The sequence below is a fragment of the Mustela nigripes genome, chromosome 9 (assembly GCF_022355385.1).
Source record: "Mustela nigripes isolate SB6536 chromosome 9, MUSNIG.SB6536, whole genome shotgun sequence".
NCBI lineage: Eukaryota > Metazoa > Chordata > Mammalia > Carnivora > Mustelidae > Mustela > Mustela nigripes.
In genome coordinates, this window is record NC_081565.1 from 54,445,465 (window position 1) to 54,468,997 (window position 23,533).

The 23,533-nt window shown below is 39.9% G+C and overlaps 1 protein-coding gene and 1 long non-coding RNA gene across 8 annotated transcripts in view; one reads left to right on the plus strand and one right to left on the minus strand.

The window, feature by feature from the left end:
• Window positions 1-11,986, minus strand: part of LOC132024725 (uncharacterized) — a 15,726-nt gene extending 3,740 nt beyond the window's left edge. Inside the window, exon 1 of the long non-coding RNA XR_009406289.1 lies at window positions 11,384-11,986. This is a non-coding gene — a long non-coding RNA (uncharacterized LOC132024725). The remainder of the gene's footprint in view (window positions 1-11,383) is intronic.
• Window positions 10,859-23,533, plus strand: part of MPDZ (multiple PDZ domain crumbs cell polarity complex component) — a 154,323-nt gene continuing 141,648 nt past the window's right edge. For 6 of the 7 annotated variants that reach the window (XM_059411623.1, XM_059411628.1, XM_059411630.1 and 3 more), the window contains exon 1: window positions 10,859-11,095. The gene's annotated coding sequence lies outside the window, so the exon portion shown is untranslated. Of the gene's footprint in view, window positions 11,096-20,217; window positions 20,247-23,533 lie in introns of those variants that run through there. The other variant, XM_059411625.1, reaches the window with a different exon arrangement.

The following is a 23,533-nucleotide window of genomic DNA, read 5'->3' on the forward strand; positions in this document are numbered from 1 at the left end:
AGCTAGCCATGTAGATTTGTTGGTGCATGTAATGAAACCTACAGCTTACTGGAGTGATGTAATGCTCTGGTTTACTCTCAAATGGCTGTTATTAGGGGTTTGGAAAGAAGAAGATTTTTAAACTGGATCTTGCTTGGAAATGTGAAGACTATCCTAATGTTTAATCATGATCATACGTAAACTGCATTAACCAGGAACCACATTTTTATATTGAATCCAATATTCCAACTATGTAACTGTTGCTTTGGAAAGAATACTTAAAAAGAATCCCACCAATTTTTTAAGAGAATTGAATAAAACTACCTGTTACAGGAGGGTTCTCTTAAAAAGGAAAATACATCCTGCTTAATCAAAGCAAAATTGCCTTGGTCTCCACAGTACTGTTGAAATTAACGTAAAATGTGGAGTCTCCTGGTTGTATCCCATGACTCCACAGGATCTGTAGAATCCTGAATTTCCTGTAAAGTGGTTAGTTAATGGTCTCTATGAAAACTGATGGAAATTGAACATTAGGTAAATGAGAAGACTAAGATACATAAGCTAGTAATTAGTGCTAGAATTGGGAAACTGGTGGCCCTCAGATAATCTTTCAAGTGTGAGGATGAAAAATTAAAGTTGGCTTTGATTAGAAACTTAAATACTTTATCCATGGTCTTTGTGACCATTATGAATCCACTAGCCACCTCAGGAGAAAAAAATGGGTTGGCTTTAAATGTACCTCATTGCTCATTCCAAGTCCTAAGTCATCTTGGGTCAACCCACTTAAACATTCCCATAGGCTACTGAGAAAAGTCATGTAGTTGGTATCATTACAAGTCTATAGTTTTCAATCTAATCCTTACATGTGTTATCCCCAGTCACTTTTCTCATCCTTAACTCAAACACCTCAAAATCTTTGCCAGTCCATCAATTGGGCCCACCTTGATGTTAAGTATACCACTATTCTGTGTCCATTTTGTCTTCCAGTAGATGAGGGTTTTGTTTTCTAGGGTGAATTTGGGTGTGTAGGAACTATGGGAGAGGAATTGCCACAATTTTAAGTTCGCTAACTTAATCCATGGTTTGATTTCAAAATCCAATTGCTGGTTTCCTTGAGCCAGTTTTTACATATTTTTAGGGGCCTTAAGCTTAGTTAAATGATTTCTAGAAAAAGGCTCAAAACCTCTTGAGATCTAAATTCCTTTTCCACTCAAAAGAGATTCTAAACCACATATATATTTTGTGTGTAGAGGTTGTTTAACTCTCATTTATTTAAGGAATAAATGTTTATTAAACTAAAAAAAAAATAGACCATAGTAAGAACATCATAAGAGAAACTTGTTCTGGCTCATCTGGAGTTTGGGGAACATAGAGAACACTGTTTGACTCTTCCCTAGAAAAGTCTGGATATAAAAGGTTATCTAGAATTGCCTTGATGGCAAGGCCAAGACCAATATGCAGAGTTGGAGCAACTGAGTTGCTAAGTTTCTCTGAAATCCATAAAGACAACTTGGATGTAGTGAATCTGGTGCCATTTTGAAAAAAAAAAAAAAATACCTTAAAAGAACTGCCTGCTTGGATAAGTGGACCCTAGCAGAAAGAGGCTGTGTGAGGGTGTATCAGGAAAGCAGGAGCTGAAGGAGAGTATTACAAGGTCACAAGAATGTACATCATCCCCATAATGGACAGAGGGCTAAGGAGCCAGAGTCGGGGAGGGGTCACCTCCCTCTCCTAATTATTTAGTGAAATAATTCACTAAATCACCCCTTAAAAGAGGGAGTTGGCTTTTGGTAATCTGTCCCTGAAGATTAAAAACAAACAAAACAAAACAAAACAAAAAACAACAAAACACCTGAATCTTTTCAACATTTAGCCAAGTAAAAGGATGATTTTGTTCCTTTTCATCTTATCCCCAACTTCTTGTTCTAAGCTTAGATGGGCCAAAAATAGCAGTGAGTGAGTGAATGGAGAGGAGAGAGTGAATGAAACCAACAATATCCAATTAAACTTGGGGGCAAAGAGGAGACACTTGAAATTGAAAGGAAGATGAATTTTTAAAAATTTCATTGGAATAAGAGTTTTTAACACTAAAAAAATAAGGGCTATTCACTATTGTCCAAAAAATGCCTATAAAAGCAGTGGGATCCATGGTGGCTTAAAAATATATCCACAGATTTTTTTTTTAAAAGATTTATTTATTTAAGAGAGAGAGAGAAAGCACAAGCTGGGGAGGGGCAAAGGGAGAGGAGACAGAGGATCCGTAAGCAGAGCCCATGGTGGGGCTTGATCCAATGATCCTGAGATTATGATCTGAGCCCAAATCAAGAGCCAGCCGCTCAGTCAACTGGGAGCCTCCCAGAATACCCTTATGCAAATTCTTAGACGTTCCTACCGAGAGAGAGTCTGTGCCTCCTCTCCTCGTGACTGCTACAGTGAATGAAATATGGCAGAAGTTGCCCTAGGTGACTCTCAAGGATAAATCAGGTAAGAAACACAGTTTCCCTAGGGCACCTACTCTGGCTTCTCTTGGGCATCTACTCTGGGAGCTGGCTTCTCTTGGGCACCTACTCTGGAAGCCTCTGGCTACCATGTGAAAAGGTCAGCCATATTGAAACCATCATGTGGAGAGATCACATGCAGATATCATATTAAGAAAGAGACAGAGACAAAGAGACAGAAGCAGAGGTCCTTTAATTGCAGGGCAGCATCTAGAGAGATACAAGTAAGGTGAATGTGGCACTTGGATTTTAAGACAGAGAACATCAAACAACAATAGCTAGCAATTAGCATAAATCATATTTTAATGCAATATTTTCTTAAGAGTTAATGTTCACGATGAATAAAATGTCAACATTTTACAGAAAGACGGGTTCAGTGTCCCTGATTGTTCTTTTGGCTTCCAACTCCACGATAAATCATGGATAAATGATTTTTATCATTTATAAATGATAAATCATCTGATTGGCTGGAAAGGACACAAAGCAACTTTCCAAGGGGATGGAAATATTCCACACCTTGGTTTGGTTAGTGTCTATAAGGATGCATATAGTCGTCAAAACTTGATGAAAGGTGCCCATAAGATCTATCCATTTCATCATTTGTAATTACGCCACTCGATATGTGTATATATATTTAGAAGAAGCATGTGATCCAATTCAGTCTAAGGAATGTTGGAGGAATGTTGCTGGAGGTTTGGGGGACATCTTTTTTTACTGTGAAAGAGAGCAGCTGTAGTGCACGGTGTCTGGGGAGCACTCCATGGGAACGCGGGAGCTGGGACTGTGGTGGACATCCAGCCATCAGACTGGATGAAAAGCTGAAAGAATTGGAGAGAAAGGGCCAGAGCTGTAAGGGAACTGCGCCTGACCACTGCGTTTACTCTGGAACTTTCTAGTTATATAAGTCAGCATCCTTTTTATTTTACAAGAGAGAAAGATGATAAACAGAGAAAGTGATAAACACAAGACATGAGGTCACAGGAGCCAGAAGTAAGCAGAGTCAAAAAGTGTAGGCAGCAAGTGGTTGTACCCACGAACAGACACTGAGCTAGCCCTGGATAATGGACAGGGAATGAGACAGATCTCTGCTTTTATTAAGCTTACATTCTAGCTGGGCTGAGTATGTCGGTGGTGGGGGGTGGAATGAAGGGGTCAAGAATCATTCTGGAGAGCCTGAAAAGCCTTCTCCAGCGGTGGACATTTGATCAGTGACATGAGTGAGGAAAGATGCCAGCAGTCTAAAGCACTAAAAAGAGAAGAAAGAGGGGAGAAAAAAGGCTTTTTAGGTAAAGATATAACAGAACATTCCTGGAAGACAAAAAACAGATGAAAGACTAGAAATTCCCTAAGATCTTTAACGTGTATATAAATCACCTCGACACCAAGTTAAAATAAAGATTCTGATTTAGTAGTCTGGGGTGATGCCTGAGATTCTGAATTTCTCACCAGCTCCAAAGTGATGAAGATGTCTCTAGATTATTGACCATAGTTGGAATAACAAGGTCCTGGAGAATTGCTTTGTGGACAGCCTGGTCCACAAAGAAATTAAATATTTTTTAAAAAAATCTTTATTACAATAACACTGACCCAACATTCAGGCATATAATCATTAGTAATTAATTTTAAATGCCTTGATCAATGATACTTTGGAAATTAAAAGCAAAAACCAAAAACCTCACTCTTCACAGATAGTCCAAGAAGCACTGCCTTAGGGCCTAAAATATTACAACAATGGAGGGGACTAAACCATTTACTAAAACTAAAGGGAAGCTGGGAACTTTGAAATATCAGGTATAAGGAAAAGTAAAAACAAAATTTCAGGTACAAAACACGGGGATTAAAACATCCTGACATCACCACCATGACCACTACCATACACACACACATAGACAGACAGACAGACACACACACACACACACACACACACACACACACATACACACAGGCAATTTCCATAAAGAACTCCTGGTGACTAGGAGTCTATTTCTCAAACACCCTAAAAATACCCTCTTTAAATACATTCAATGGTTCTGAGCAAAGACTTCTTTTTCTGGAATTTAGGGGCTCCTGCATATAATGCTGCTCCCTTAAAAGTGAAGCCCGTAAATTAACTAACCTTCCTCTGTGTATAGAACACAGAGCTGTTCACTGCCTCGTTTGTTAAATAAACCAGAATATGAAGGATCACGAGATTCTCTAGGAACCAATTTAAACAATTATTGTTAGAGACAGAAGGAAAACAAGGTAAATAGAAACTGGGCTTTGCTGAATCATCATTATGAAAAAAGTGCAAAATCTTTAAGAAACCTGGTCTTGAGATCTGCATCCTCTGAATCGACCTTCCGTTTCTCTCTGTGTGTGCTTGTGGTATACCCAGAGAGATGTCATACTTTTCCATCTGTCTTATCTATGGAGACTCTCGACTTCCCAATAATTCTAGCTATTCTTTAACAAACTCCCTCCAAGTGAGGTAATTTCACTGTGTTCCTTGACACCTGAAAGTACCTGCCTAGCTCACTGTGAATGGCTGAATATGTCTATTTCATCAGTTTAAATGATTTAGTTGCAAATAGCAGAAAACCTAATTCAAATTACTTTAAGAACTAAAGGCGATTTTATTAGCTCATCTAACTGGAAATTCAAGAGATGGGTGGGCTTCAGGTAAAATGTGATCCAACAAGACAATGGTCATCTCAAAAACTCAGTTTCTTTTCTCTATTCTTATAGAACAGAGACACCTTGAAGAAATTTTCTCATTATTGTCTATTGGTTATTTTTCTTGACCTTTATTTGGACAACTGACTTACATGTCATATTTTGTAGGAAAGAGATTCCAAAATGTTATTCTAGCTTACATGAACTTGAGTCAGAGATTCGAGAACAGGGTTTGGATGGATTCCACCCCAAAAATAACTTAGTCCCTAAGTTTTTACCCAGGATTTCCTCAGTGCACCAGAATTCTGGGAGTATAAAAGCAAATTAACTCAAGGTCAGATGGTCATGACCTCCCAATGACCTTCCTTTCTTCCTTAGAGAGATGAGATCCAATTGGACACACTGTAGGTTTCACTGCCTCATTCTTCTATAAACAGTTGTTATATGAAGAGAGACAGATTATTCTACATGTTCTCAAAATAGACATAATTTTGCGTTTTTCTCATGCCTGGGATTCTTTCTTAGCCATTCCCTCCTCCTAATGGCTTTCTCTCCTAGACACATATATATTCATTATCCTAACATTCTTTACTTCTTCTTCATATTCTCTTCTTTCAATATTGTCTGTTTTCAGGGGTAAAAAAAAGTTAAAAGATTGTTTAAGATGGTCTATTTTTTCTAACATTAAACAGACTGGGGGAAAAAAAGTATTCTCTTTTATCTGAGAAACTAGAGGCCAGTTGAAACTGTAAAATCAGTCAGCCAGTAGACAGAGGGTAAAAATCATTCTGCAAACTGTAATAAATTAGAAATGGGTATTTGTTATTTAGCTGATAACCCTTAGGCAGGGGAAGAGGCGAGCATGCTACCTACATGGCACTTAAATGAAACATTAACAAGAGTCGGATCTACTTAAGGTCTGGAAATAGTTCATTGTCCCATAATTAGAATTCCCCCAGCATCACTTAGTCCTTGGGAAAGGATTCGGTTTATATGAAGCTTTGACCCTGGAGCCTTGCTGGTGCACCTACCAGTATGGGCCTGCCTCTCTTCCACACCAAGGCTCTCCACTGTTAGGAAGGTAGAACAGAGATGTGTGCTTCAAAGGCAACTAAGAGTCCTGCCTCTGTATCCTCGTGGATCAAAAACTGAATTTCCACGATCTATCTTTCTAGCAGACATTAAAGGTTTTGAGCAGAGAACTTGGGCCTTTCACCAGTTTTAGAGTTACAGAGGAACAACAAATGGAAAATAATATTATGTATTTATGTTTGAACTTGTTGAATTATAACACAAAATAGCTTAAACCAATCCTGGAAGTCCCCCAAATCTTTTTCCTTACAAACATGATCCGAACGTTACTCACAATTGAGAAAAACAAATTTCTGTAGAGAATGCCTCACTGAAGATACGGTGGGAGTATACACAATGTTGCTAATTCCTTCATCTTCAGATCCCAGAGACCATGACCAACATGAACTAGAAAGAATTCTTAATCTGTGGTTTTGGAGTGAGTTTCAACCCACCCCATAGAAAAGATCAGCTCTATTTTATCTTTCCATTTTAGCTTTCTTTGTAAGGTTTTACTTAAACCTCTTGAATTTTTCTTTCTTTCTTTCTTTTCTTTCTTTCTTTTTTTTTTTTTTAAACCAGAGGAATACACCATAATGTCTCGTTACCTCTAGAAAAGCTTGGGCCCTCTGGCTTAGAACATGAGGAAGAGAATAGAGCAATAACCTATAAGGGTTAATTTCAAAAGGGGAAGCACCCAGGTGAAATCATCCCCAAGTGCTAGATAATTTTGTTAAAGAATTAATCTAAACAAGATGCCTTTTTGTCCATTGATACACTACTGTTTAAAGTGGGCATGTAGGGGGCACCTGGGTGGCTTAGTCAGTTAAGCCTCTGCCTTGGCTCAGGTCATGATTCCAGGGTCCTGGGATAAGCACCACATCAAGCCCTGCCTGGAGCTCTGCATGGAGTAGAGCCTTGTGCTCCCTGCTCAGCGGGGAGCCTGCTTCTCCCTTTGCCTGCTGCTCCCCTTGCTTGTGTTCTTTCTCTCTGTCAAATAAATAAATAAATAAAATCTTAAAAAAAATAAAGTGGGCATGTAGGATTTGCTTTGCTCAATGAGATCAGAGCAATAGTGTCTTTTTAAACAAGGTAGAATCCTTTGTTTTAATCTCATTTATATATTCTATTAAATCAGAGACTTAAATTCCTTAGACTTTCCTCTCATTCAGTCTTAGAGGCTTTTCCCCTGTAATTCAATGGAACAGACGTCATTTTACCTTTTAAGACCCTCAGAACACCTGTAGTACCTACTTATGGATTGTTCTGTGTTTTCCTACCAGCTAGCATTTCATGCATGCACTTCCTTTGCAATTGAGAATGACCAGATTTGGAAGATGACAAAAGGAAATGCTTTGCTATTCAAAGAGGAATCCTTTGGAATTTCTAAGCAGCAAGAGAATCCTCTCAAAATGGGATGCTTTGAGATGAGTCTATGGCAAGAACACAAACGTTCTATTGGTGAACTGTTCCTTCTTGCAGTCATATAATTATCCCATTCCATTTGAAGACTAACTAGTTACAAAGCCTTTTGCTAGGCCCCGAGGATGAGACTGTCTTGGTCCCTGCTTTCCTGGAGTTTGTGGTCTAAGAGGGGCAGAGAGCCACTGCATAAGTCATTATAAAACTAAATATCTAATTATAAGGTAGGATAAATACTGTGAAGCCATAGCATAGGATAAAATGAGAATGTAGTATAATGTTTTTATACTAATTTGTGGGAATCACGGAGTAATCTCAGTTATTGGCCCTGCTTATGTAAGTTGATTTTCCCCTCCTGCTAATCATGGATTGGGCAAAGATTCCTAAAATTTTGATGGGGGAGTAGAAGGTTGGCTGAAGACAAAGCATAAGCAGACACCCAGCAACCTTCCCCATCCCCACTCCTGGGTGGGACACCTGTGACATTCTTCAAGGAATCTCCCAACCATCTTAATGTTAATGCCTTACTAGAGGGGACACACAAACTTAACTTGACAATGGCAAGGCCTGTGGTATCTAGCAAGTATCTTTAGCATATGAAAATTCTTTTGAGGGGCACCTGGGTGGCTCAGTGGGTTAAGCCTCTGCCTTCAGCTCTGGTCATGGTGTCAGGGTCCTGGGATCCAGCCCTGCATTGGGCTCTCTGCTCAGTGGGGAGTCTGCTTCCCCCTCTCTCTCTGCCTACTGCTCTGCCTACTTGTGATCTCAATCTCCTTCAAAGAAATAAAATCTTTAAAAAAGAAAGAAAGAAAGTTCTTTTGAAACCTCCTTTTTCCTTACTCCTCCCACCCCATCATATATAATCAGCCACCCCTTCACAACCCCAGAGCAGCAGGTCCTTCTGCCCACAGGTCCAGTCCCTGTGCTTTAATAAGCCACCATTTTGCACCAGTGACGTCTCAAGAATTTTTGGCTGAAACCACATCAATTCTATCTTCAACCTAGATTTCTCTATATATCTGAGTGCTTATTTGACTTCCTTGCTTGCCTGACTCAAACCTAAATTATCCAAAATGGAACCATGATATTTCTGCTCAGCGGTGCTCATCTTTCACAGTTCTGTGTCTCAGTGAACGGCCCTGCCATGGACCTTACTCAAGGAACTCTAGCATTTAAAGATGAGAGGAGGATGGTTGGCAAAGGAGATTGAAGAGAGGCCTGATGTCAGAGGCAGATCTGCCTTGAAGCTAGTGAACCTTAAGATTCAGGGTATTCCTCTGGGGCTGGCTCAGTTGGAAAGCCTGTAGCTCTTGATCTCAGAGTTGTGAGTTTGAGCCCCAGGTGGGGTGTAGCGATTACTTAAATAAATACAACTTAAAAAAAAAAAAAAAAGATTCTCAGTCTTTCTCTTGCCTGGGAGGAGTCGTAGCAATGTGTTTATATGGTCACATATTTACAAGAACTTTTCAAAAGAAATATCTTTTTCTTTTCTTAAAGCAGAGCCCCAATTTGTTGTAAGTTTCAGAACCCACACACTGGCCGCTCCCTAAGAGGAAGGAGCAAAACTGAGAGAGTGATTTTGTGGAATTATGGGGTGTGGGAGGGCAACACTTCAATAGAGTGTTCAATAGTATGAATGCATCTGGAGAGGACAGAGAATATATGGAGAGAAACATATCCCCTGGGTTTAGTTAAGGAGATCATTGGTGCCTAGCAAAAGCCTTTCAGTGCAATGACAGGGGCAGGAAACCGGATACAAGTGGCCCATGTCAAGAAATTTAACTAAGAAGGAAAGAGGAGAAAATGTAACTGGGGAGAGATGGGCTGGGGAGTAATGCTATTGCCTCCCTGCCTTCCTCTCTCTCTCTGTCTCTCTCTTAATGGGGAGATCTGAGAGTGCTGATTGAAAGGTTACACAAGACAGAGATGTGTTGAAGATACAAGGGATGAGTTTTCCCCTCATCCTAACTTCACTTTCATTTTTAAAAGACCCAGAGGAGATGAATATCCCCAGATGCTAAAGAAATCTAGTCAGTGCTTTATTTCCCCAGTAGACAAAATTACACGGATGTCTGTGTTTGAGAAAGCACAATGGGTCTTGGGCGGAGGACACTCTCTCCAACCAGGGCTCTTTAGCTCATTCACTCCCAGTCATTTGCAGGCAACTGATCTATTTTGAAGCTTTCTGAAAATGTCCATTTAACAGCTCGAATTAACTTCCCTCTGGAGCCTTGTATATTTTAAAAAACTGTATTTCCCCTGAAATTTTGTTGAATATTGGAGAAATACACTTTTTTTTTAGTAGACAAAAAATTTTACAAGTCTGCCAAAGAAATCAGAACTTTTAATTCACGATAGTAAAAGGAATTCTTTTAAATATTTTAAGTTGGATTTCCGAGTATCCTTTGATGTATATACTCTAATATTAGATGTATGTATTGCAAGAGGAAGCTATTTTCTTCCGTAGAAAAAGATTTCTGGGACTCAGGAACTGAGGGTATCAGAAACACAATTTTAAATGGCACAGAACAGAAATGAATATACTTCTCTGGCACTATGCAATTTTTAACCCTTCTTTCATGTTTATTGTTGTCTTCTAATCGGCTATGTCTAAGCACACTAATGTTCTAAAAGTTACTTAGAATGTGAGATTACTAGGGCCCCACTCCCCATGCCCCCTCATTAAAGCTGATGCTTCTCATCACCATCCCATACCACAAATAAGCTACCAGTACAGAAGGTATCTACATGGCAGTCCACATACTGAAAAAAAAAAAAAAAAATCCTCAAAACTAGAAATAGAGGCTACCAGTTCCCACAGGTTGCCAGATTTAGAAGGGAAAAATACAGCCCGCACGCCCCCCCCCCCCCCGCCCAGGTTAAATTCGAATTTCAGATAAACAATGAACAATTCTTCAGCATAAGTATGTCCCAAGCTGCACGGGCCATAGTTGGCCAAAATAATTATTCCTTGTTATTGGACTTTCCCATTTAACGGGGCGCTCTGTATTTCCCCAGGCTACCTCCCAGGACCCAAGGCTCGCACCCTAGGCCCAGCCACCGCGGATCTAGTTTAAAACCCAAGACCCGCCAGCTGGGCCGCGCCCCCTGATTGGCCGAGGCGCGCCCGCCGCCCGCCGGCCGCAGGCGTCACGCAGCCCCGGCAGCCCCGGCCCCGCCGCCGCCACCTCCTCGCTGGCAGCCCCGGTCGGCGCAAGTGCGGCGCGCGCGGGGGGAGGGGGCGCGGCGGAGCGCGAGGCTGGCGTTGGGCCGCCGCCGGCCGGGCGGGATTAAGTTTCTCGGTCGTGCGTGAGTGTGTGCGTTTATCCCGAAGCTCCTCGCCGGGCCGTTACTTCAGCAGAGAAGAGGGCGAGCGGGAGCGAGGCGAGGCTCCCGAGTCCCCGGAGACCCCGGCTCCCCAGCCCTCCTCCCGCTCTGCGCTCCCGCCCGGGACGGCAGCCGCTAGCCGGGTAAGCGGCGCCGAGGCCCGGGCTCTGGAGGCCGGAGCGCGCCCCCGCGCTCTGAGCGCGCGCCGGCCGGGAAGGTGCGCGGGCGCTGGGGGCTCGGCGCGCGGGGCAGGCGGGCGGGCGGGGTGCGTTCGCCCCACCCCGCGCGGCCGGGCGGTACCGGGAAGCCGCTGCTCCTCCGGCTCTTTGAAAGGATGGAATCTGGAAGTTTCCATGCTACTTGCATGGCCCCCGAGCGCTAGTCCCAGTCCTTTCGACCCCCCCACCCCCCGCCCCTTTGCCCTTGCTTACTCTAAAGGGTTTAAAAGTTATTTTTTCTTTCTCTTCACCCGGAGGGGCCTTGGGATGGTGCTGGGGAGAGGAACCGCGGGCCTGGCGCGTGGCCAGGCGCTCCGGGACTCAGGAGCCTGTTGCTCGCCGCTGGTGTGGCCGCGCCCGGGGCCGGACGCCCCCTCCACGGTTACGCGGTGCCGGGCGCATAGGTCGGGGGAGAAAGCTTCCCCGATTTCTCCCCCCCGACTGGCGTCTCTAGTCTTGTCTGCCGGACCCCCAGCGCGCCGCTAATTGGTCCCGCCCCCCATCCCCTGCGGCGCTTGTGCCCTTTCATCCGCTGTCCCCCTTGGTGGGAGCAGTGGGCTCGAGCCACCCTCTTCAACTACCCCGCGCCAATGGGGCGTCTTTGTCTGCGATTCGCAGCCGGAGGATGCCGGATGTTCCTCGGGAAACGCTGTTCGGGAGACGCTTTGTGTCTTGGGAGTTGTGTGTGTGTGTCGGGGGTGGTGATGGTGTAAATTTTTGCTTGCGTTCTTTGCAGAGGCACAAAGGCCGGGCTGTTCTTTACCGCAGATCACATGGAAATTCAAGCTGGGACTGCCTAACGTAGGAGGGGCCGGGCGACAGCCGGGGGTGGGGGGACGGGTGGACGCCGCTGCGCAGTGGCCAGGGCCGAGTCGGGGGCGGCTGGACGTCTCCATCCGTCTCCGCGGGTGGGGCTTGCAGAGCTTGCTCAGCTGGCGAAGAACCCGAGCGTGGGCGCTGCGTGTGGGGAGGGGGGGTGCGGGTGCGGGTGCGGGTGGCAGCTAGTGTTTCTTAGGTAGCATCAGATAAAAGGACTATGACTTCAGCCTAGAAAGAATACTCACCATGTTCGTTTGATGTCCGGAGGGGAAGAATCTGAAAAGGGTCTAGATGCTGTCGCCCAGCTTTGGTGGACAGCTGTAGTGTAAACATCCCTTTTGTGTTTCTGTAGACATTCCTCATTTAACAGAATTAAAAAAACAAAACACGACTGAAAAACTAAGGAGGTGATGGTTTGCGGCTTGGGGGTACATGCTGACTTTGGGTATATGTGATTACAATAAACTTTTTTAAAGGGTTCAATCAACCGTATCTAATATACACTTTAGCGCCTGGTAGAATTTAGGTAAACAGAAAACAACAATGACAACAAAACTTCAGTTTCCTAGGTCTGAGCTTCTTATACAATGTAAAGTTCTGGATGGATGCACCTGTGCCCTTGCCTGAAGGAGGGGATGAGAGGGTTTAGAGGGTGGTGGAGATAATCTTGTCTGGGATGCCCAGATTTCTTACTAGCTAATGAGTTATTTTATAAGTGGGCGGATCTATCTAGATGGGACTCTATCCTTGCTCAGTTTATTTAAGATCTTTGAAAGCGGAGGTCTCTGAACTTGAAGGCCATTGGCCAAATTGGCCAGAAGCAGCCTGTTTTTCCCTTAAACTGTAGGAGTTAGAAGTGGTTTGTGCATTTTTATATGGTGAAAAGGTCAAAGGAATATACCATGGCATGTGAAAATTATATGAAAATCAAATCTGTGTGCATAAATAAAGTTTTATTGGCACACAGCCACACGAATGTGTATGGCGGATTCTTACTGTCTTTGTTTGCTTCCACAATAGCAGTAGAAGAGTTGAGTGGTTGCATGGTTGAGACATGAATGTATAGCATCAAAGTATGGAATGTTACTCTCTTACTCTTTACAGAAAAACTTGCAAACCTAGAGCAGGCTTTGAAAGTATTGCTTAGGGTGCCTGGTTTTGATCCCAGGGTGGTGGAACCCAGCCTGGGGTCAGACCCTCTGCTCAGAGGGAGCTTGCTTCTCTTCCCCTCTCCCTGTGCCTCTGCATACTTGTGTGCGCTCTCTCTTCCTCCCCTTTTCTCTCTCTCTCAAATAAATAACATTTTTTTTTTTTTAAAGTATTGGTTAAATGCCCCCTCCTGTGATGGGTGCTTTGTTTAATTTCATTGCCTTTCACTCTTTGTTTCTGGTGTCCCTGAACTGGCTGACTTTTCCCCAATAGGTAGACAAGTTAAGTTAATGTATTGGATTTTCTCATTTACAACTTTCACTCTCAAAAATATTTCTTAACCTTTTGCTATTTTTCTTTGTCAGAATCTAGGATTAAGTGGGTTTTCTGATTGGCAAAAATTACATGTTTAATTAAATTTAATATAGATAGCCAAATTTTAGGGTATTCTGCAGTGAGTTCTAGTGACTTCTTGCCCTGTTACCTGAGTAGCTTTGGGAATTATGGTTTTATTTATTTAGGTAAAGAGCAGCTGGGGTTAGGGGATGTCATGGATTCCTTTTTGCAGGGAAGTTACTGCTTGAGGCAAAGTTAGTTTGTGGGGGAGCTTGACTCTTAACCACTCCTCTTACTAAACCTTTGCTAAAACAAAAAAATGATGAAGTTTATTCTCAAATATTACTGAGATTGATCATATGTGTACATGCCTCTAGGATATGTTCCTTTTCTTTCTTTAGCTCTCATTGTTATGTCTTCTTTTCATTTCCCCTCTCATTTCTGGTTTTCTTTCTCACTTTATGACACTCCTTTTATCGCCTAAGCCTGTTGCTTGTGGCTCAGGCAGAGCAAGATGTCAGTCACAGTTTTTATGTGCTCCAAATTCCTATCACATATACACTGTCTTTCTTGGCCCTTAAAGACTTCTTTGTATTTCAGATACCTTTTAAATGCACATATATCATGAAAGAGTGAAGGCTGTCCCCAGAGTTAACTCTATCTCTGCAAATGGGGGGTGCTCAGATTTGTGGAAATCCTTGAAATGTAATTTTGCTTTGATGCAAGCTTTTAGCCTTTAGCTGCTATGGAGTGGAGGCTCTCTGCTTTGCAAACGAAGTGGACCCAGTGCCTAGAATTAAGATTAAGGGACTTAGAAGTTGGCATGCAACAGTGAATTGCTAGGAAGATAACTGCCCTGAGTTAAAGGCAGATGCTTTTCTTCAGATTACTTCCCAAGTCTGACATCATAGATTTGACTCCCTTAGGTTGAATTGCAGGTTGGCTCCATTTTGTTTTTAGTGATACGTACAAAGTACTTTGTGAATTTCATAAAATGTCTTGAAGTAAAGTTGATATATTGGACTGGAAATGTCCCCATATGCTGGAGCAAACAACATATCTGCCAGAGAAAATTCTATACTTGGAAGTAAAGAAGCAGAAAACTTCCTATGGAGTTCAGGACTGCTTGATGGAACATATGAATGATGATATATTTTATCATTATTATATTTCCCAAGCAGTTGTATGTGATTTTAAAATACATTTGGCCTAAAGTAGGAAATCGTTTGATATAGTTACATTGTTATGTATATTACCAACCCCATATTTATAACAAGAAAGGTATTATTTTCTCTTGTGAAATAGTGTCATGTGTAAGAGAGCATCTATATAAACACAGTTGGGAAGTGATGGTTAGTATGGTAAAGTTGATATACTATGATTAAATAATTATAGTGGGGTTCTGTGTGGGCGAATAAGGAGATGAAGAACTACTTCTACTTAAATAATCTATTGCCTTCCTATGAAATATTTTCTGAGAAGATCTGAGGTAGTTGTTTGTTTAGTAGATAATAATAGATGGATTAGAGATATGTTGCCTTGGTTTAAGCACTAAGGAGAACATGATATTGCTCTAGAAGCTTACTGTCGTGGTTGAAAAAAAGATAATCACACGAAGGAAAGAATAAGAAAGTCTTACACATAGTATAAGTTGTACCATTTCAAAGAAGTTAGAGATCAACAAAGGATTGCTTGCTGGCAATTTGTAGATGGCCATCTCCTCCCTGTGTCTCCCAGTTCTATTGGACTATGGGAGTCCCAGTGACCTCATTTAACCCTAATTATCTCTTTAAAGACCCTGTCTCCAAATACAGGTATAGGGGTTAGGACCTTAACCTATATATTTTGGGGAGGTAAGGAGGAGGACACAATTCAGCCCATACCAAGGTTCTTAAAGACCTAGGTAGAGAACTTGAAGCATGAACTGGTGTGGGGTAAGGGAGGGAGGTCATGTAGGAAGCTTTTGTGTTAGTCCAAGCATTATTGTGGTAATTTGATGTTTGGGAAGAAAGAGAAACTGCTGTTTGAGGAAAAAGATTCTTTATCTTTGGCCTGAAGCCTCTTGTTTTCTTTTCCTGGTTTTCACTGAGAAATCGGACCTTGCTTTTTATGGACAGAGCATTATGTTAGTTTTCCTTTTTAAGTGTTTCATAAATGTATTAATTTTTAAAGCTATTTCTTCTATTTAAAAATTCAGTAAAACATTAAATTTGGGAATGTTAATGTTTGTAAACATTTCGTGACACATCTGGAATCTGATTAAAACAGCAAAGCTATTCTTTAAATTACATTGACCAGAAAACTCTATAAACTTTGCATGTTTTGTGGGCAAGTAGTTCACGTAATCATTTTTTTCCCCAGAAATTTCTTCTTTTTAGAAAAAAATTAAGGTTAAATAAGTAATTTATATTGTATCTATAACAAAAATTTCTTTAGATGTTCAGATTAGATGAGTTAGAGAAATGTTTATGCAGTTTTTCCAACTATGGCCTGCTGAGTTAAAAAAAAAAAGTAAATTGAAACTTAAATTTTTGATTATTTTGTCTTGTTTGTCGTGGTTAAATTTGTTGAGTGTAGGGAATTCTGATTTTTATTCTTCTTTTAGTTTTATTTATGTCTTAGAAAACAATATCCATTGTTATTTTCTTGTAAAGAATTCTATCTTCAGCTCTAAGGTGCTATAAATAAATGCATGAGGGGAAAGTGAAAAAGGAAACTCTTAGAAGAAAAACAGAGACATTAGCTACAGAAAATTAGGAAAAACCTATTTAGGTGTGTTGATAATTTAGTGTTGATAATTTGAGTATGTTTTGGGATACATTACCATTTATTATTTATATTTTAAAACTACATGGTAAAATACATAAGATAGTTATTTCCTTAGTAACTTGCTTATTAATAAAAGTAACACATTTTTTTAAAATATGGAAGAGGTGGACAAGTGCAAAGAAGCAAAAAACATGCCTTTGAGTCACTCACCCATATATTGTCCCCCTCATAATACATATGAATAAATAGCACTGCGGATCAATAGATTTCACTGATTGCTCTTTTTCTCAGTGAAGACAATATGATCTGAGATTATTAAACATCCATATGTAGATACCATTTCTGTGAACCAATGTCTGTTGACTCTTGAGGAGACGTAATATGGCTAACTGTAACGTGGCAACAAGGACGCCAGTGGAGAATCAATTATTTAATTTTGATCTCTGCTTGAAAGTTAATGTTACACAGTCCTACAGTTAATTTTGGAATAACTTCATATTATGTAATTGGTTGGCACCTATCATGCCTTGCTTTGGGGAACTGGTTGTAGAAAATGGTCATGGGAATCTCTCATTCTGTGCTCTTAAGACTTCACAGACCTAACAAAACTGTGATGACAGAATCCGAAAGATTAAAGGTTATTCTGTGGTTTAAAAGGATCCCCCCTGATCTTGACAAGGTATGCCCAGCTTCCCTTAACTTTACCAGGTCCCTTCACTGGTCCTATTTCTCTAAGTTGTTGCTGTGTAAAGTTCGTGAAGCTCTAGATTAGGTGTTCCCCTTCTTCACTATCCCCATTCTTCCAAGGATATTTCATTTTAATAAGTTAGGCATGAAGTCTGCCTCTGGGCAGCATTTATTTCCTTCTTACTGTAGGACTGGAGGAGCCTCAACTGTAGGACTTAGTGGAGTTTTGTGTGCCCCACCCCCTTTCCCACCACATTGGTGTCTTTGCTGGAAGTAGTAAACATAGTCACTCTATTACCTTTTAGAAAAACACAACATGAGAATGCCTTTTTGTTATGATAGAATCTTCTGAATGTATATATTATATTAGGCTAAATCGCAGGGTATTTTTAGATGTTTTATGGTTGTAGGAAAACCGAAGAAGCAGCAGCTCAGAGGCCAGGAATATTGATCCCTGACCTGCTCTGTGAAGTTCAGTGAACATCTTTTAGGTGTTAAACTAAGGACTTTCAGACCCCACCCTTTTCTCAGGAAGGGGAGAGGGATCATTTATTTTATTGATGTGTAATTTATAATTGACATACGATTAACTGCATATATTGAAAGTACACAGTTTGTTGAATTTTGGTCTAGTTGTAACCATTCCCATTATCAAGATAGTAAACATTTTCATCACCCTTAAAAGTTTCCTAATGACCATTTGTGATACTTTCCTGTCTCCCCTACCTACCCATCTCCTGTTTCCAAGGAACCACTGATCTTTCTGTCAGGACAGACTAATTTGGGTTCTCTAGGCTTTTAAATAAATGAAATCATACGGGATTATTCTCTCATTTTATCTGACTTCTTTTACTCTATATTTTGGGACTCATCTATGTTGCTTCTATTCATAGTTTAATATTATTTATTTCTGAGTGCTAATTCATTGTACTGAATGAATATACCATTCAGAGGTTTTTGTTTGGTTTTTTGCTTTTTTTTTTTTTCAGTAGTTTAGAATTCTCTTGCATTTTGGCCATTGTCTTGTATTTGTTCTCAGTTTCAACCTGGTTTTGACTTTGGTGTTCAACCTTATGTAAGGGTTACTTGAAGTTTTAAAATATGTAAATCATATATAATTTTTTTAAAAAACTAAAAAAATGTGAAATAGAGATTTAAAGCTTCCTAATCTTTAAAGATGTCAGATGATTATTTAAAAACTAAACCAATCAAACAAACAAAAAAATGGTTATGTGAGTGTTGAGGCTTTCTGTAAATTTTTGTATCCTACCTTGTGAAGTCAGTATTGAGCTCACAGCTTTAAGACTGCTTGGCTAATTCTCTTACTTGCATATTTTTTATAGTTTTTGATAGATTTGTATGTCACTTCTTGTGACAAATTTATGTGATAATCATATAGTAAATATGATAATTAAGTTGTAATTTGATGCCTGAATTTCCAAATAATTGCCATTCAGGATCTGTTACACCTAAGATGGTCAGACATAAAAAGAATTGGAGAAAAGATGATCATCATGTTGTGAAAACACGTTTTTGTGGGCTTCACTCAGATATTTTGGGCCAGACACTTAGGTGATTGTCTCTACTTTCTAATGATTTAATTGAAATTAAGTGGCAAAAATAAAAAAGAGCAAAAACCAACCCAAACACATCAGTTAAGGCAGATGCGGTCTCTGGATTATTACAAAAGTAAAAGTTGGTATATAATCTTAATATTAACAGTTAGTCTTTTGATTACCATGGTAAATAAAATACAGTTAGTGAATGTAGTTAAGTTGTAGAAGAGTTAATTAAGAAGCAAATACTCATGTTTATTGAAAGAAAATAAGACCTCTTAAAATGTTTTCAGAGAGAAAATGCCAGTTGTCAGAGATGGCCCTAGTGAGTCCTATGGAATTAATGTGGTAACTAAGTAGTGTAGCCTGTTACAATTATCTGTGAATTAGTAATTAGGGAATTGAATCGGTCTGTGTTTATTTATCTTATATGGCTAAGGTTCATGTTTGGATAGGTTCATAAGAATTTGGATTCCTTTATATAATTTCCCCTTGTCTATACTACTTGGAATCTTGCCAGCAAGATGTAAATTGTCATCTGTTTTGCTTACTTTCCTCTGTGTATTCTCAGGAACATAGACTATCACTGACTGACAAGCTTATCTGATGATTTAGACAGGGACATCTCTTGGCGGTCAGAGGAGTACAAGGTTCTCTCTCACAGTTCTTTAGTACAGATTATGTAAAACATTGCTTTTATAATTGTGAACAAATTTTATTTTCTTCTTGAGTATATGAATATTCAATTAACAGCAGATCCAAAGGTGAATTTGTTTTGGTTTAGTATGGAGATGAATAAGAGAGGATCATGGCTGATTTTATATATATTTTAGATATATTCTTCTCCCTATATGTAGACTTTATTTCATCTTGGCTTTCATTATGCAGGGATTTTTAATTTACTTTATAGATGATTGTTTGTTGTCTAGCTAAGATATTTTGATTTCAGGGCCCCTGGCTAGCTTAGTGGTAGAGCATATGACTCTTGATCTCATGGTTGTGAGTTTGAGCCCCACATTGTGTGTGGAGTCTATTAAAAAAAAGGGGGGGGTGCCTGGGTGGCTCAGTGGTTAAAGCCTCTGCCTTCGGCTCAGGTCCTGATCCCAGGGTCCTGGGATCGAGCCCCATATCGGGCTCTCTGCTCAGCGGGGAGCCTGCTTTCCTCCTCTCTCTCTGCCTGCCTCTGCCTACTTGTGATCTCTGTCTGTCAAATAAATAAATACAATCTTTTAAAAAAATTAAAAAAATGTATTTTGATCTCTCTGTTTTTGATTTCACCTTATCAAGGTTGTCTTCCATAAGTACTCTGTTTTCACATTGGTCTAGGAACCAAAATGATGTCAAATTAAGCTTTATTTGGTATCAGTATCAGAAATAACATTGCCTAGAGTGTTGGCTGTAGTGGGTGCATTATGAATATGGTACTTAGAGAGATCAAGCATGAAGGATAAGTCAGTCTGTCCTTCCTTCCTTTCTTCCTTCCTTCTTATACCCTCTTTGCACCCTCAAGGGATTTACTTCTTGATTTTTAGCCCTAAAATAACTCTTATGTATTGCATTATATTTTAAAATGTTCATGCTCTCCAGGGTTCCAGCTTCATTTCTCCCTTCTCAGCAGTCCATACATTCTTTCTGATTAATCTCCTTTCTTTATTTTCAGCACACCTAGATGCCAGTGATTGCCTACTCTTAGGTCCTTCACGTTCTTTTGTCCTCAGATGCGCAGATGCAGTTGATTCCTTCTTTCAGCAGGTTATTTGGTGAGTGCCTTATCTGACCCAGCCACTATTTCTGGTTCTGGGGACATAGCCCTGGGAGAAGAAGGGACCATTACTATCACCAAACAAAATAAAACAACAAAAATTCCTACCCTCATGGAACTTAAATTTTAATATTTCCTATTTTCTAGAAACATTTCAAACTGGATATGTTTACAAGGAATGCATTTTTACCCATGCCTCTAAAGACAGAAGACATCTTTCTGCTCTTTAAGCTGACAATGTCCCAATATTTCTTATTTTCCCACATTAGAACCATTGAAAGTCAACTCCATTGGTGTTACTTACTCATTCTGCTTGCCCCTAGCACGCATCTAGAGGTCATTGAATTTTTTAGATTCCCTCTGATGAATGTGTGTATATTTCTTTGTTTTCCTGGTATCTGCCTTAATCTTGGCTTATATTATTTTTCAATTGGCTTGCTTCAACAGCCTAACATCTGATTACACTATCATAGTTCTTTCTCTTTTTCATGAATTATTTACCCTATTACCAAGATCATTTCTCCAGAAAAGGAATTTCAGTTGCCGCCTGTCCCCCCGACCCATTTCACATGCACTGCTATGCGAGCAGTACAAGCATCCGAGTAGGCCAGAGCCTTGGCTTTCCTGGCTCCTGTTTAGTTTGGTAGCACAGAGCTATAGGATCCCTGTTGTTTAAATTCTCTGGTTTCTTTATGATGACATTTCCTTAGCAGATGTCCTTCCCTCAGCAAGACATGACTTTCCCTTTCTTGGCTGTCTCCCATACACTCCTAGGTTGTGTGTCCTTAGGGACAATTCTCATGTCACACCTCCCAATTCTTTCTGATGCATGCCGACAGCACTGGATTTCTCTGTTCTCTCATAGAATTAAGAATATCACATTGCAGTGTAATTATTTAACTGTTTTCCACTAAGTTGAGACCTCAAAAGTTAGTTACCTGTCCATATTCAGCTCTACCATATGCTTCAGTGATAGAGGTAGATACAGACTTTGGGGAACCTAAAATTTGTAGAATTTGCTATGGGCCTCTTAAGTAAAAAAAAAGTAACAAAACTATGAATACAAAATTAGATGTGAAAGTACCTATTGATTTGAGTTAGAATAGAAGGATCCTGGGCAAGTATTTAATGCTAAATCTGCTTAGGGGAATATAAGTGTGTAGTTAAAACTTGCTGAATACAATGCTATGTATTTATATAGTCTTTTTTTGCTGTTGATGTTCTTAAAATTAGGAAACATTGTGGGTTAGCCATTCTGATGCTAATACTGCTGTTAATACTGCCTAACGCTCCCACAGCACTTTCACTTTCTACATACTTAACACATACTTTATCTTACGAATTTTGACAACTGAAAGTGACTCAGACTTAATGATCTTTACTGTGTTTGTCTGCTTAGTGGGTGACAAAGATAGAGTTGAAAGTCTTCCTTTGAGATCAGATTTCACTTTGGTGGGGGAAATGACTCAGTTCTTCCTTTGCTTCTGTGATCCCAGTAAACACCCTGCTCTGGGCGCCTGGGTGGCTCAGTTGGTTAACCAACTGCCTTCAGCTCAGGTCATGATCCTGGAGTCTGGGATCAAGTACCGCATTGGGAATCCCTACTCAGCGGGGAGTCGGCTTCTTCCTCTGACCTCTCCCCTCTCTCTCTCATTCTCATTCTCTCTTTCTCTCTCTCAAATAAATAAATAAAATCTTTAAAACAAAAACAAAAAACACCCTGCTCTACCTCTTCTTAGGCTGGTGAAGGTTCAGAACATTTCTGAAAGTTTTGTAAATGATCTTGCTGCCCCTCCATCTTTTCTATCTCTTTTCCATTTCAGCTTCCTCACCGCATTATTTTTTCTTCCTTTCCTGCTCTGTGTGTTTATCTGTGTCTTGCCATACATCAAACCAGCTCTCTCCCTCTGTGTTTTCTGGTAGATAACACAATACTCTTTTAGCTGTCAGTTCTTTGACTAAGCTGACTTCTAAGACTTTGCAACATTTGGATTCATTTCTACTCCTCTGAAGTATTGTAGGGGGTGATTTTGGGTATTCAGTAACACAAAAAGTGCATATAGTTTTTAGCAATGGGAAGATAAATGTCCTAAAAGCTATATTCTTTCTTTACTGCACTTTGCAAGTCCCAATTCAGAAATGATCAATTTTCATTTGTGTTGAGGATTTACTCATTTAATAAGCTTGATTAATCTGATGGCAAATTGGAAATAGCAAAATGGAGAGGTTGATGTCCAGACACTATTAGAAGACAAAATAACAATAGTAATAGTTCTTGGTATGCTTATTATTTGTGGGTGCTTTGCATGTTATTGTTAATGCCCACTTTATTATAGCAGCTCAGGATCTCACAGTTAGTAAAATTTGTTTGTTTTTAAAGTGAGCTTTATGAGATAGTCTAGGAACTCTAAAAGATATGTTCCTGGGGCTATGTAATCTGAAGGTAAATAACTGTTTTCTTACGTGTAATAGTAGTATTAGAGCACAGAGCTATGTAGCAGAAAGGTCTTGGTTTTGCTATCAGTCAGAAATGGGTTGACTTTAAGTAATAACTCTATTGCTGACAAGCTTTGTAATGTGGGGGGAAACACTTTTTATCTTTTTGATCCTCAATTTTCTTATTTAAAAATGTGTGTATCTAATATGAATCTCTTGGCAGGATTAAAGGAAAGGCATATGTGTGAAGCGTATATGCTCTATTTAAGAAGACAAGAATATGGGAAAGCTATTTCATAAATGGTTTAATTTCATACAGTGAAAATATGCTAGTTCATTGCCTAAAAAAAGTCACTCATGGAGACTATTTAAGTCCATGGAAGAATTACTGTTATAGTAGATGCAGTGGCAATCAATTCTTATACGCAGTTTTATTACTACTTTCAGTGAATAGCATTTTTTAAAGCCCCAAATAACAAGTTATTGATTAATTTGTCGATTACAATGAAGCTTAGATTTTAGAAATCAATGGTGAATATATGTTTGGAAACTTTGTCTCTTGAAGGGAATATTTGATGGTCAATTTATATCTGAGGAATAAAGTTGATTTTTTTTTAATCAGCAAAATGACATGGAAAATTAAATAGTTTGTTACTCAGGGAATCTAGTAACAGGCATCAATCTGATTGAATAAGGCTTTTAAGCCTGTTATTGCTTCCTTCTTCTCTGTCACCAAATCCTCTTGTAGCTGAATTAGATTACTTTTGGCTGATACTTTCAGATAGTTGTTAATGTTTTATTACATAGACTTTTCAGTACCCCCACATAATAATGGCTATAGAAATATGA